Source organism: Oratosquilla oratoria, chromosome 22, assembly GCF_046742065.1.
Source record: "Oratosquilla oratoria isolate Oo_2021 chromosome 22, ASM4674206v1, whole genome shotgun sequence".
In the NCBI taxonomy this organism is placed as follows: Eukaryota; Metazoa; Arthropoda; class Malacostraca; order Stomatopoda; family Squillidae; genus Oratosquilla; species Oratosquilla oratoria.
This window is the reverse complement of record NC_134798.1, coordinates 48,538,488-48,554,334: the sequence shown is the minus strand read 5'-3', so window position 1 is coordinate 48,554,334 and position 15,847 is coordinate 48,538,488. Positions and strand designations below refer to the sequence as shown.

General features: G+C 47.5%; 1 protein-coding gene across 9 annotated transcripts in view; it reads right to left on the bottom strand.

The window, feature by feature from the left end:
- LOC143037550 (adenosylhomocysteinase-like 1) overlaps window positions 1-15,847 on the bottom strand; it is a 290,562-nt gene that overhangs the window by 73,261 nt on the left and 201,454 nt on the right. Inside the window, exon 1 of one of the 9 annotated variants that reach the window (XM_076205967.1) lies at window positions 14,182-14,315. The exons of the other annotated variants lie outside the window; for them this stretch is intronic. The gene's annotated coding sequence lies outside the window, so the exon portion shown is untranslated. Of the gene's footprint in view, window positions 1-14,181; window positions 14,316-15,847 lie in introns of those variants that run through there. 9 annotated transcript variants of the gene reach the window in all.

Here is a 15,847-nt window from a genome sequence, read left to right as displayed (position 1 = left end):
CCCTTCTCCCCCCCCCACTCTCTATCCCATCCAGCCAAACAGCTGCCATCCCCTCTACCCCCACCCTACCTCACCCGAATCTGTCGCAATACTCTTCACTACACCGGCACTCCTGCCAATGCCTGTGACGTCACGGGTGCTGCGGCGCCAGGGAAGGGGAGGGGAGAGGGGGGATCCGGGGAACTACCCGACCCGGATTTATATATCCGGTGGTTCTTATTGCTTAACGACACTGATGACCGTATCCTTGCTTGCCAAGCGCCTTCGTGAACTCCCACGTCGCCGGGCAATGTGGCACTGTGCCAAGTCAAAGAGGAGGTCTGTTCACACTACCGGCAAACTGTGTGGGAGAAGAGTCCTCCTATGGGCGCTACAGTAACGCTACAGCAACTCAGCTTTTACACACACACACACACACACCAGCATAAAAACTGATTAAATGCCACTTACAGAACAATCATACATAAAAACGAAGTTAAGCAAAAAATACACTGCTCTAGTAATCCTTGACGCATGCTCGTGCATGCATATTAGTACCTTATACGTGTGCACGTGTGTGTGTGATGTGTGTGTGTGTGTGTGTGTGTGTGTGTGTGTGTGTGTGTGTGTGTGTGTGTGTGTGTGTGTGTGTGTGTGTGCGCGCGCATTATATTTCATATGGACCATATTAAACTATTTTCCTATTTCTATGCATAAATACATAACTTATACGTAAGAAGTTGGCGTGTTTTGACACACAAGCACGCGTGCACACACACACACACACACACACACACACACACACACACACACACACACACATACACACACATACACACACACACACACACACACACACACACACACACACACACACACACACAAAGTGTGCGCCTTCCTACACCGGCACGTTCAAACTCTAAATGTTTTTTAATCGCATGACAAAACTAATTATCTATGGTTAAACTTAGTTAGGAATATAAGGGTTGGGTCTGGCCCCACTGCGTTTGGATGGTTGATTTTTGTTGGGTTAGGTTAGGTTAGGTTGGGCTGAGTTGGGTCGGGTTAGTTTGGGTTGGATTCGGTTAGGATAAGTTACGATAGGTTACCATAGATTTAGTTTAGTTTGGTTAGGTTTGGATAGGTTTGGACAGGGTACGTTAGACTAGGCTTAGATAATGTTAGATTAGGTTTGGGTGGGTTAGGTTAGATTGGACGGAGAGGTTCGATTTGATATGATAAAGCAAGGTAAGGTAAGAAGTATGGTCTGGGGTTAAACAGAACCAATATTACTCAAAATTAATAAAAAAAAATGTAAAAAAGTAATATTACCTAAAGTAACACATAAGGCAAGGTGAGGTAATACTAGGTAAGATCTACGGAGGAATCTGCCTGGGAGCTTACCAATCATGGGGTTCGTGTGGCTATGTGCTTACACGCACACACACACACACACACACACACACACACACACACACACACACACACACACGCACGCACGCACGCACACACACACACACGCGCACACACACGCGTACATGTATGTATATTATCAGTTCTTCCTCAATGGAGCAAATCAACAACACACTACAAAGCAAAACACAGTTTGATGAGGAGAGCCACGTTTGATCATTACAGATATCATGAACTTGGTAATGTGATTACGGCGGCTATTTGTGATGATTAATGATGATGACTGGGGATGATAGTGATGATGCTGATGATGGTCGTGATGATGACTATGATTGTGATGATACCGAATGAAGATAATGACGGTGATGGTGACGATAATGGTGACAATGATGATAATGACTACGGAGTTCATAATCATAGCTCACCAATACCACTATCACCATCATCACCATCCTCCTCCTCATCACCACAACTGAATCTATCAAGAAGAAATCAGAGTAATGACGTCATTCCTCCTCTGATGGCGTTATTCCCTCTGATGGCATCCCATTAATGACGTCACACATCTAATGACGTCATTCCTCTGATGACCTCGGTTCCTCTGATGACGCCATTATTCTCACGACGTCAATCATCTGACAACGTCATTCTAGTGAGCGGATGCGTCGTCGTCTTCACTTCGACGTCGAAATGATACGTGACATGACGTGACACATGAGTGACGAAGACAACTCATAACAGAACGCCCCGCCCCACTCCGGGGTCTCGACCCGTGGACAGCTCGTTCAACCAGGGGGACCGAACAAGAAGGGAGACGAGAGACATCCCCCACTCCCGCCACATACATACATACATACATACACACACACACACACACACACACACACACACGACTCCACGCAGACAGGTGATTGGCAGAGAAGGGCCAGCTGGGAAGTAGTACGGAAATAGAGGGGGAGGGGGAGAGTGGAGGAGGGGAGAAGGAGAGTGAGGGAGGGGGAGAGTGAGAGAGGGGGAGAGTGAGAGAGGGGGAGAGTGAGAGAGGGAGGAGAGAGGAGAGAGAAGGAAGAAAGAGGGAAGAAGAGAAGAAAGAAGAAAAAGAGACGGAGTGGCGAGAGGAATGGGATGTGAAGGGGAGATGGGAGGAGAAGGGAAGGGGAAGGAGGAGGAGACGGGGAAGGAGAGAGAAGGGGAAGGAGAGAGACGGGGAAGGAGAGAGACGGGGAAGGAAAGAAGAGGGAGGAGAGAGAAGAGAGAGTGAAAGGGAGAGAAATCTGGAGAGGCGAGAAAAGAGGAGAGAGAGAAGGTCAAGAGGAGAGAGAGGAGGACAAGAAGAGAGAGGAGGGGAGAAGACAAGAGGAACTTGAAAAACGAGGTCAATAATTTTGGGCGGATTTGGGCGTGAAGGACAAGTAGGGCGTGAGTGAGTGAGTGAGTGAGAAAGTGAGTGAAGGCGTTAAAGGGAGTGAGTGAAGGCGTGAGAGGGAGTGAGTGAGCGGGTGAGCTGAGACCGGCGTGACGATAAGGGGAAGTGAGAAAGAGGCTTGTGGTGGAGTGTGTGTGTGTGTGAGAGAGAGAGAGAGAGATAAGAGAGAGAGAGAGAGAGAGAGAGAGAGAGAGAGAGAGAGAGAGAGAGAGAGAGAGAGAGAGAGAGAGAGAGAGAGAGAGAGAGAGAGAAAGGGGGTGTGGAGGGGAAGGGAGGTGAGTGGAGAGAGGAAGGGGGGAGAGGAGGGGAGAGAGGGGAGGGGAAAGGAGGGGAGAGGAGGAGAGGGGAGGGGAGAGGAGGGGAGAGAGGGGAGGGGAAAGGAGGGGAGAGGAGGAGAGAGGGGTGAGGGAGAGAGGGTGAATTGTTTCTGCGGCTTAGTCCAGCCGATTTAGGCTCAACCGATTGACAGATACAGACAGACAAACCCAGACAAAACTGGAGACAGACAAACATAGACAGATGTACGTCGGCAAAAAGTGAATAGGGATGAAGCCTGATACGGAGAGAAAGAAGATGGGTAAATAGGAAAAAGAGGCAAGGGTAAATGGAGAGAGAGAGAGAGAGAGAGAGAGAGAGAGAGAGAGAGAGAGAGAGAGAGAGAGAGAGAGAGAGAGAGAGAGAGAGAGAGAGTACCAGCACACACACACATATCCTCCGGTCATTCGCCTACTGTCGTGCATTGCACCTACACTGTTCCAGCCCCTAGACCAAACTTGGTCTGATCAGACCCCATAGACGACATCCGGGGCTGCCACGTCATTACAGGGGGTCAGTCAGTCTAGTCACCATCTCTTCTTCCTCCTCCTCCTCCTCCTCTTCCTCTGGGCTTCCACAGAATGGAGGGGATCAACACTCTGCATCAAATATGTGCAAATCTAAATTTGCAATTACAAACTTTATGTAATTAATTTTTTCATGTGTTATTTGCCTAATACACACACACACACACACAAATCTTACAATACAAAAAAAACAATAAAATAAATAAAAATAAATAAAAACAAAACAAAAAATGAAAATGAAAATTACTATGTATATTTCACCCCTTCACCCAACCCGTAAGCTGAATAAAACCGCCTGGGGGCGCAGCGAAAACCATCAAAACCACCAAAACGTTCCGAGACCGACGTAAGCTCTTCAGCTCGGCAAAGAGCTACAAAAGCCAAACGGCGAGAGCCATTGAAGGAGAAGTGCCATTCGCACGCAAGAGATCCTCTGGCGGGGACCCTACGCCAGGAGGCGCTGAACAGCTGCGGCCGAAGCCGTCACCTTTGACCTATAGGGCAATTCCAATGTAATGTGTCCTTGGATTCTTTTAATGTCATGAGACAAAGGCCCCCTTCACACCGGCGATTTCAAACGCGGCGGTTCTGTTACGATGTACGGCGTTCACACACAACCGCGCAGTTTTCCCTTGACTATGCGGTGCCGTCGCGGTTTCCGCGCGGTTCTAACTGCTAGTGTGAACAGGGCTTTGTAACTGTCTTTCCAACGCTCGAACAGGACGTTCTAGTGTAATGCAATTACCGAGTGCGACACAGTCAGTACCCCATGACACTATCTACATAATGTAACCATAGAAACCTCTCGAGGGGACTGAAGAGGCTATCATACTGGGCTATTTCTCCTCCAACCTCCGATTAATCGGCGGTACCGCCAACCTCCATCAAAAGTCGGAGGAAAAATAGTTTAATGTGATAACGTCTTGATGCGTGTGTCCATCATGCCAAGACTTCACGATCTTTGTAATACAAAATACAAATGGACTACATATTTCTCTATATGGTCTTATAAAACGAACATTTTTCATCTCATCTCCGATATATCGGAAAAATAATTTAAATAACAACCACCCTGATACCTCAACAACCAATCAGCGCCATTGAAATAACGAACACTGCCTTGGGAACTGGCGGCAATATCCGTTAAAAATAACGAACACCACATTTGAAAAAAATATCGAATATAAATTCGATATATTAATGGCCGAGGCTGTATGATCCTAGGAGACATCTCCCTCCTCTCTCCTCTTCCTCCTCCCTCTTCCTCCTCTTTTTCGTCGAGCCCAGATAACAAACGAGATAATGATAGCGTAAGTTCGATTCTTTGGCGACGACGACGAAGATGACGATCCCCAAGGCTGAAGTGAAGATTCCCCCAACCCCACTCGAGTTCGATGCTGATACACTGACAGGGAAAGACAAAATCTAGGGAGGGGGAGAGGGAAGGAGGGAAGGGGAGACAGGGAGGGAGGAAAGGGAGGGAAGGGGAGAGAAGGAGGTGGAGGGGAAGGCGAGGGGGACTAAGAGGACTAAGAGAAGGAAGAGGAGGAAGAAGAGAAGATGGCCGAGGAGGAAGAGATGGAGGAGGAAGAGAAGGAAGAGGAGTAGGAGGAAAAGGAGGAGAAAAAGGAGAAGGAGGAGAAAAAGGAGAAGGAGGAGAAAAAGGAGAAGGAGGAGAAAAAGGAGAAGGAGGAGAAAAAGGAGGAGAAAAAGGAGGAGAAAAAGGAGGAGAAAAAGGAGGAAAAAAGGAGGAGGAATAGGAGGAAAAGGAGGAGGAAGAGGTGGAAGAGGATGAAGAGGCAGAGCAGGAGGAACAAGAAAAGAAAGATAATGGGGGAAGATGTGAAGGAAGACTTCATGGAGGAGTTCATGTAGGAGTTAATGGAGGAGGAGGAGGAGGAGGAGGAGGAGGAGGAGGAGGAGGAAGAGTTAGTGCAGGAGGAAAAAGAATAGCTATCGACCTGTAATGGAAATTGGGAAATGAGAAGCGAGGAGGAAAGGACGACAGAGAAGGAGGAAAAGGGAAGGGTAGGGTAAGGAAAAGAGAAGGGAAGAGGAAGGGGAAGGGAAAGGAAAAGGAAAAGGGAAGGGAAGAGGAAGAGTAAGGAAAAGGGAAGGGAAAGGAAAAGGGAAGAGGAAGGGAAAGGAAAAGGGAAGGAAAAGGGAAAGGAAAAGGGAAGGGAAAGGGAAGGGTAACAAAGATAAGGGAAAGGAAAGGGAAAGGAAAGGGGAAGGGGAACAGGGGGTAAGGGGAAAGAGGAAGGTATGAGTAAAGAAAAATGAAAGGAAAGGGAAAGGAAAGGGGAAGGGGAACGGAAGGCTAAGGGGAAGGGGGAGGAAAGGCAAGGAAAGAAAAAGGAAAGGAAGGGAAATGGAAAGATGTGGCGAGAGAACGGGAAGAAAGTAACAGAGCGGGAAGAAAGCAAAGTGACAAATGTAGGCGTGCTGGGGAAAGAGGGGAAACGAGGGGAAAGAGGGGGAAGAGGGGAAATAGGGTAAAAGAGGGGAAAGGGGTGAAAGGAGGGGGAAAAGAAGGTAAAGAGGGAAAATAGGGTAAAAGAGGGGAAAGGGGGGAAGAGGGGAAAGGGGGGAAGAGGGGAAAGAGGGGGGAATGAGGGGGAAAGAGGGGAAAGGAGGGGGGGAATGAGGCGACATAAGTAGCCAATGGCGAGAAAGGCGAGGAGGGAGGGGAAGGAAGGAGAGAGAGGGGAAGAAAGGGGAAGTGAGGGGAGGGGAGGGGAGAGGAGGGGAGGGGAGAGGAGGGGAGTGAGTGAGTGATGGGGGATCAAGTGATGGGCATAGAGGGATTACCGGAGATCGCGAAAGATTTACCGATCCCCACACAGGCCTTACGATCCCTACAAAGCAAGCAGACCATAATGCCCAGGTAAACGGGAAAGGGAGAAAGGTTTATTGGCTGGAGGTGGGGGGGGGAAGAGAGGGGAGGGGCAAAGGGGGAGAGGGGGAGGGGAGAGAAGAGGAGGAAGAGGGGAGGGGAAGGAAGAGGGAGAGGGGAAGAGGAAAAGGAAGGAGGGGGAAGAGGAAGCGGATGAAGGAAGAGGGGAAGAGGAAGAGAGGATAGGGGGAGAAGAAGAGGGGAAGAGGAAGAGAGGAAGAAGGGAGGAAGAGGGGTGGGGGAGAGGGGGAGGGGGGAGGAGGAGAGATGAACGAAGAAATATGGGGAGGTCTGGAGATGAATGGGGAGGGAAGACAGATGGCGGGGGGAGAGATCAGAAGGGGAGAAAGTGGGGGAGGGGGGAGGGGGAGAGAGAGAAAAACGATATTAAGTGAATGGAGAGGAGAGGAGATGAAAGGAAGGAGGAGGAAGGAGGAAGGAGAAGGAAAAAGGAGGGAGGAGAAGGGAGGAGGAGGGAGGAGGAGGGAGGAGAAGGGAGGAGGAGGGAGGAGGAGGGAGGAGAAGGGAGGATAGAGGTGTAGGAAGAAGAGGAGGTGGAACAGGAGTAAAGAGAAAGGGAGTGGATGATGTGGAAGGAGAAAGGAGGTAAAACAAGGAGGAAGAGGAGAAAGAAGGAAGGAGAACGAGGAAGGCGAAAAGTGGACGAAGGATGGGGAAGGAGCAGGAAGGAGGAAGGAAGAGAAAGGGAGAGGAAGGAAGGAAGGAAGGGACGAGGAATGAGAGGGGAAGAGGGAAGAGGGACAAAAACCACACAGGATTGAAAGGGGAGATTAGAAATCACGGGTGTTGGGGAGAGAAAGAGTTTGGGGGGAGGAAATGGAGCTGGGGAGAAAGAGATAGAGACAGAGGGGAGGGGAGGGGGAGAGCAATGAAAGGGAATTAAAACGAGAGGTTGGGGGAAGGGGGGGGAGAGAATATGAAGGGGTGAGAATATAGGAGAGATAAAAACGAACAAGGATGAGTAGTGTAATAAAATGGGGCGCGCAAGGAAACACACACACACACACACACACACACACACACACACACATACACACACACACGTACACACACACCTATCATTCTACATTCTCCAAACTTATTTCGGTGACGCACTTTATCAATTTTTTTCTGGCTATGGACAAGTCCATCCCGTTCAAAGGGCGGACTCAAGCCTGAAAGGGACTTTATGCGGTCGTGACCCCAATGCGGGCCAGAGGCCGTCCGCCTCCTCCCACTCCCATCCCCACCCTCCTTCAATTTCATTATGAAATAAAATAAAAATAAAATAGAGGAACAGGTTCAAACAAACAAAATGATCAACGTATTTAAACAACTCGTATACATATTTTCACGTGCACTTTATATTATATTACACACACGCGCGCGCACATACAATGTATGCATGTATGGGTGTGTGTACATATGTGCGTAGTTTTTTTTCTCACTATATCGTCATCAAAAGAAGCCATAAAGTGCATTTATGGATAATGGCCTCCCTTTCGACCGCTTCTCCCGTCAGTTTTGGAACTTTGCCGAATTTTACACCTACGCACACACACACACACCTACCTACATACATACATACATACACACAACCTACGCACAGACAAAATTACCCGGAAGCAACAACGAATAATTCAAAAAATAAAATTAATACAAAAATAAAACTATTATAACGAATAAAAATACACTAAGACAATGTGCGTGTGTGTATATTATATATATATATATATATACATATATATATATATATATACATATATATATATATATATATAAAATAAAACAAAAATAAAATCTTTCAAGGCACGGTTCAGAATGGAAGGTTGGAGGGGGTGGGCAGGGGGTTCAATTTTGGCTCGGGGGTGTCTGATGACCCTATTGCTGCCGCCCAACGCACCCCCCCACCCCACCATCTCCCCCTCACCCCCGGTGCCCCCCGCCGGGTGGGTCGGCTGGTCGGTCGGTCGGTGGGTCCCTTAAAGGCGACGTGGCCAGGTCGCCCCCCTCCCACCGCGCGCGCCAAAGACTTGGTCTTCCTAGCCTTAGTGATGGCCACCGACAACAACAACAACGACAACAACAACAACAATAATGATGGTGAAGACAGTGACGTAAATGAGGAGTTTAGAATAGAAAGAGATAAATACCACGCCACCTCGATACGGAAATATGGTTCTTAGAACATTTGATGTTAAGGGGCATTTTGCCCTTCCTATTCTGGACGTCTCAAATAATAACAATAATATAAAATTCAAAATAACAAAAATAACAGTAACAATAGCAATAACAATAACGAGACGGTAACAGCCTGAACGCGTATTCAATCAAATAGCCATATTCCCATTACACTTTTGTTCTATGGTGCGTGTGCGTGTGTGTGTGTGTGTGTGTGTGTGTGTGTGTGTGTGTGTGTGTGTGTGTGTGTGTGTGTCAGAGCGTGTGTGTGTGTGTGTGTGTGTGTGTGTGTGTGTGTGTGTGTGTGTGTGTGTGTGTGTGTGTGTGTGTGTGTGTGTGTGTGTGTGTGTGTGTGTGTGTGTGTGCGCGCCTACCGCTTTCTGGACCAAAATATTTTATTTTTATTCATTCTCTTGTTTATCTTTTTCATATTTACCAATTATTTTCAGTTTTCATAATATACATTCTTGTTTTCTTTGCTAATTTATATTCTCCATCTTTCCCAATTAATTCTGTTATCATCGTTTATTTTCCTATTTACATTTCTTATCTATTTCTTCCGAATATTTATACACATATTGTAATGCACATGACCACACAAAACATAATCTTATGTCTTTATTCTGGTCACCGTCGAGCGATCTTATTCAGTTTAGGGGAGGGGAGAGGAGAATCCATCTTCGTTGAATGACCTAAGAGTTTGCGTGTCATGTGACACACACGACACGGACATCCCCCTCCCCCTCCCTCCCGTCCCCTACTCTCTCTCTCTCTCTCTCTCTCTCTCTCTCTCTCTCTCTCTTCCGCTCCCTCCCCTACTCCCTCCATCCCTTCCCCTTCTGCGGAAAACAAGCCTCAGTCAACAATAAGAACAAAGTCAACAAAAACCTTTTCCTCTGTAATAACTAGCGCTTCTGTCCTTCTATCCCACAGAAGAGGTGGAGTCAGAGGAGATATATTTAGGGAAGGCAGCAAAAAGTAATGATAGAAAAATAATAAAAATAATAATAATTTCATTATTATTATCATCATTATTTTTACTATCATTAATAATAATAATAATCAATAATGATAATAGTAAATAATAATAATAAAAACAATAATCAATCATAATGATGTTAATAATAAAATGAATGAAAATAAACTATTTAATTGCGTGACTCCGGTCCAAAGAGGTGCCACTAAAGTCCCCCTAAAACACTGACTGTTCCCAAGAAGATCCGAGCTCGATCCCCAACGCCTACCGGTGACTTTCCCCCCCTTGCCCGGCTACCCGCACACAGAGGGCAAAGGTGGCTGTCAGCGGCTAAGTGTCTCCTGGCGTATGCAGCCTCCCTCTCCACTCCACATTGCCCTCCCGTCCACCACCTCCACACCCTCACCCACTCCCTCCCTCCCTCACCCTTTAAACTTTTGTCTACTTTTCGTCAATTTCATCAACTCTTTGAATTTTTAAGAAGTCAATTCGATTTACCGTCAGACAATTTTATTCATTTCAAGGTCTGAGTTCAGGGTCTCGATCTGCTACGTGACGTTCAGGCAAGGGGGCGCTGTGGATGCTCTCGAAAAAAACGACACAGACGCCCCCCTCCCCCTCCCCACCCTACCTCGCCGATTCGTTTCTCTCTCTCCCTCTCTCTCTCTCTCTCTCTCTCTCTCTCTCTCTCTCTCTGAATGTCGCCAGGAGACTTGATTCATCTGAAATGGCGTAATTTATATGTTTTCTTCTGGCTGGGGTCAGGTTATTTTGTTCTTTGGCGGACATTTACAAGAACAAGAGAAAATACATAAATCAATATGAATAAATCAATATATACATAAAATATCATAATTAAAAAAATATTTAGTTAACCAGAATTAAGTGTGTAGCCCCTCCTTTTATGGCATGACGAGCGAGAGGGGAGAGAGAGAGAGAGAGAGAGAGAGAGAGAGAGAGAGAGAGAGAGAGAGAGAGAGAGAGAGAGAGAGAGAGAGAGAGAGAGAGAGAGAGAGAGAGAGAGAGAGAGAGAGAGAGAGAGAGAGAGAGAGAGAGAGAGAGAGAGAGAGAGAGAGAGAGAGAGGACGCTCGGCAACGACTTCACGACGACGACAACCTGGAGCCTCGGGGTTGATGGGGCGTGAGAGAGCGAGAGAGAGAGAGAGAGAGAGAGAGAGAGAGAGAGAGAGAGAGAGAGAGAGAGAGAGAGAGAGAGAGAGAGAGAGAGAGAGAGAGAGAGAGAGAGAGAGAGAGAGAGAGAGAGAGAGAGAGAGAGAGAGAGAGAGAGAGAGAGCAATTTCGTCCTCGACGCTGGGGGGGAGGCGTGGCTGGAATCAGCAGGCAAGAGCAAATTCTGCTCAATCTACACCGCAGGGCTCTCTCAAATCCGTGTAATCAAGCACACACGTGCACGTACGCACGTACACGTTTATACATACGCAAGGATACGTAGAAATGTATTTATATAAATGAGTAATCATACATACATACACACACACACACACACACACACACACACACACACACACACACACACACACACACACACACACACACACACACACACACATACTAGCTCTGAGCTCTCATCCCGACGAGTAAGAACTATCGATCACGAGTCCAGCACGTCATCTAAAACCGTGGTGAATCACACACACACACACACACACACCATTACGCAAGTCGAAATACATTGCTGGCGCCTCGGAGGAGCCACCGATAAGAAGAACCACCTGAAGGAGAGGTGGGGGGGGAGGAACCTCTCACATCCATCACTCTGCCAATGCCTCGAGGAACCATAAAAATCGCTCTTATCGATCCACTCCTCCTCGACTTGGCACTCCCGAGTACTCCAACTTGTTAAGCACAGACCCTGAAACCAGAAACATTCAGGGCCTGGTAGGTAACTTCAGTTTCAGGGGCTTTTGGTCCAGCGGAGTCCCTCAGGGCTCAAGAATAGGGTCCTGGAATCCAGGACCTAAGAATTAGGGTCATGGGGTCATATTACAGCGGCCTGGGATGAGGAGCTAGGGTCAGATTTCGGGGCCTAGGTCCCATGACAACATGGGGGCCTCTCGACGATAACATTTGACCTAAACTGAAGAGAGAGGAGAGAGAGAGAGAAAGAGAGAGGAGAGAGAGAGAGAGAAAGAAAGGGAGAGAGAGAGAGAGAGAGAGAGAGAGAGAGAGAGAGAGAGAGAGAGAGAGAGAGAGAGAGAGAGAGAGAGGAGAGAGAGAGAGGAGAGAGAGGGAGGGGAGAGAGAGGGAGGGGAGAGAGAGAGAGAGAGGACAGAGAGAGAGAGAGAGAGAGAGAGAGAGAGAGAGAGAGAGAGAGAGAGAGAGAGAGAGAGAGAGAGAGAGAGAGAGAGAGAGAGAGAGAGAGAGAGAGAGAGAGAGAGAAAGAGAGAGAGGGGAGGGAAAGAGAAAAGAGAGAGGTTGCAAGCCCCTTCCTGACGTAGTGCTGCGCGAAGATCCAGAAGTCATTGGCAAACTCATCAGGCAGCACTACACATGGCATTAATCAACCAATCAGGGGCGCCCTGATCGAAAGGAGCGGCTCTGCCAAGAGCGACAAATAATCTAATCATCTCGCAAGCCAATCACCACTTGCCTCATCATCCCGAAGGAGGTGACCTGTCAATACTGCAACGTGACAAGTGTCAACAACCAATAAATGACTAACGAATGACGGATGGAGGTTGCGCCATGTCAATCCTCGAACGTTAAATACGTTAAAAACGTTAATTTAAATCAAAACTTAAAACGTTCGTTCATTACCAAACCTTAAATGTTAAATATTGACCTTAAACATTGTATTCATAATTTAAACGTTAAGAACCAAAACTTAAACGTTAACAACCAAACCTTTAAACGTTCAATACGATTTTTTGCTATTAACAGTTGGCGACTGTTATAAGCGGTTGACTTTACAAATGACCCATTGGCGTTACATATGTTACGTAGAACTCTAATCATCAATGCCAATCCAATCCCCTTTCATCCCTCTAACTCCGTGACGTATACAGACTTCATCCTGTCTAGCGCCAAGTGATTTCATTCACGTGGGGAAGGTGGGGGTGGGGGGAGGTAACTTCCACCCTAAAAAGAAAAAAAAAAAAATCGAGCTACAATGCCTCAATTGGGAGGGAGAGGGGGAGAGGGGGGAAGTGGGGGGAGAGGGGGAGAGGGGGAAGTGGGGGAAGGGGAAAAGAGGGGAAATAAACTACCCATTACATCTGACGTCCATATACGTACCCCCATTACCTGAATAAAATAGTCTGGCAAGACTATTACCGCTAAACCACCAAGAGAATTTAGTTAAACCAATGCAGTTAAGGTTTATCTTAATTAACCCACCCCACATAATGACGCCCTTTAAGGACTTCTTTCTGGCTACCGTCAAGCCTTTTAAATTACAAGAATGGTTACTGAAGCGACTGGGTCAACCCACATCGCTAATCAGGTCAATCTGGGTCAAGATCAACTCCCGAGGGGAGCAGTGCCAAACAGTGCCAAACGTTTCCTGAAGTTTAGAAAAGTAACGTTTAACTAATCAACTTACAATAGCTTACGTGGACCAATAAATCAGTCACTAAAGTAGTGATCTTTACTTAAAAAAATTAAGTTAGTGGCAAATTGTTATTGAGGTCAGTCACCAAAACTGGCGAGGGAAGTTACAAAATGAACATACACTACCTTAAACATTAACGAACAAAGGTGACACGACATATTCACAGTTACGAAAACAAAAACGTTTCACGGAATCCACGTTCCCCTCTGTTACTCTTAAACGTTACTTTCCGAACACCGTGACGGGGTGCCGTGTCATGCGTCAGCTGACGTCACATCAAAAACAAACCAAAAGTGTGACGCAAAACCCAGCGTCACTAAAGAAACGTTTTTTTCACGTCACCGGACAAACGTTAATGTTTATGTCACTGTTCATATAAACGTTTCTGTCGTCAGGGACGGATGCGATCTTGGTCACCCTCAGTCCCCTGACAAGAGAACATATCTTCTTCTCCATCACCTCCTCCTCCTGGGCTCTCACAACAGCAAAGTTCCTTACTAAGGCCCCGGGTCCCTTCTCACAAAGGCAGCGATCATTATTCTGGCCCTGGACCTTATCACATCGGCGACGATCCTTACTAAGACCCTGGGCCTTATCACGACAGTGACAATCCTTACTAAGGCCCCGGGGGGCCTTCTCACAAAGGCGGCGATCCTTAAAAAGGCCCTGGACCTTGACACAACAGCGACGATCCTTAGTAAGGTCCCGGACTTTCTCACTCCGGTGTCGAGCCTTAGTAAGGCCCAGTACTACGACCTTGGTAGGCTGCGAAGGTCGAACAGGAGCCCCCTGGTTCCCCCCCAAACACGTTCGGCGGAAACCCATAACGGGGGGGGGGGGGGAAGGGGGAGATCGAGAAGGGGGGAGGGGGGCTTGAGACCCCTCGTATGTACGCACGGCAGAGAGAGGGGGGTGGTGGGTGGGGGGGAGAAGGCCGAGGTGCTGCCGGGCCTTGGCGTCGAGACTGCTGAGCGAGGCAGAGCGTCTCCTCGGCACCAGAATCGCGTCTGCACTGACTGGCCCTCCCAGTCTCAATCTCCTCTTCCCCCGCAAGCCCACGGCCTCCTCCTCCTCCACCTGTCCTCCTGCGGCAGCCGGTCGCCTCGCTTGCACCACGCCGCAACTCTTGCTCTCTCTCTCTTTTTTTATTTCTCTCTTTCTCTTTTTCTCTCTTTCTCCCTCCTCCTCCTCCACCATCTTCGGCTTTGTGTCTACGGTTCTATTAATGCCATTGTCAGCCCTTCTCTACGGCATTCCATACCACCCCATACCATCCTATACCATATAATTACTTCCTATACCATAGAAACCCGTACTATTCTAACATATCCTGCTTTATCCTATCATTCCCTACTATCCTATTTCGCACTATCCAATTTCGTACAGAGAGTAGGGCATCCCATACTACCGTATCCCACCCTTCTCCCACGGGAGGAGGGGGAGAGGGTGGGAGAGGGGGAGGAGAGGGGGAGGTTACCCGTCACCCCTTTACCCCCCACCCCCGCCAAAAAGAAAAAAAAAAGGAGGCCATATCTTCCTGCTCTCTGTGTCCAAACCTTTTTTCATGTTTTATGAAAGACACTCACTAGGCAGTGCCACGCCGTGCCATGCTACGTCATTGAGCCGTGCCATGGCACACAGGGGAAGCGGGCACCTTGTCTCCTACAGTGTCTGAACTCACGCGAAGAACACCCGTCTTCGTCTTCGTCGTCAACGCCTTCGTCAGGTTCGCAAAAACACACGAGCGAGACACCAAGGCTCCTTCGGAGCCACAGGAGAGGTGCTTGGTCTTCAACATTCTCTCTCTCTCTCTCTCCTTCTCTCCCGCTCTCTCTCTCTCTCTCTCCTTCTCTCCCGCTCTCTCTCTCTCTCTCTAGAGTAGTGGTTGGTTCTTCCTCTCCAGTTTCTATCTATCTCTCTCTTTCTCTCTCTCTCTCTAAAGTAGTGGTTGGTTTTGCCTCTCCAGTTTCTATCTCTCTCTCTCTTTCTCTCTACCTCGCTCTCTCTCTTTCTCTCTCTCTCTCTCTCTCTCTCTCTCTCTCTCTCTCTCTCTCTCTCTCTCTCTAATAGATACATCATAACCGTTCTTGTGATCGGTGCACTTGACCTACACTTAATGTTCATCCACTCTCAAAATAGCGGGGCACCTTTGTAACCTCAGTGCTAAGGCACACACGGGGAAGGTCTCCGAAGAGGGCACAAGGACAGATCAGTTCCAGAAAGAAAATATCACCCAATAGACAGGACTCGAACCCATGCACCTCCGAACACAAGCAGAGTGCTCTAACCACCCATCACAACCCTCCCTCACAAATAAAAAAAAAAAAAAAAAAAACGACGATATATATATAAATAAATAAATAAATAAATAATAAAACAAATAAAATAAAGAAGAAGAAGAAGAAGAAGAAGAAGAAGAAAGAGAAGAAGAAGAAGAAGAAGAAGAAGAAGAAGAAGAAGAAGAAGAAGAAGAAGAAGAAGAAGAAGAAGAAGAAGAAGAAGAAGAAGAAGAAGAAGAAGAAGAAGAAGAAGAAGAAGAAGAAGAAGATGAAGATGATGATGA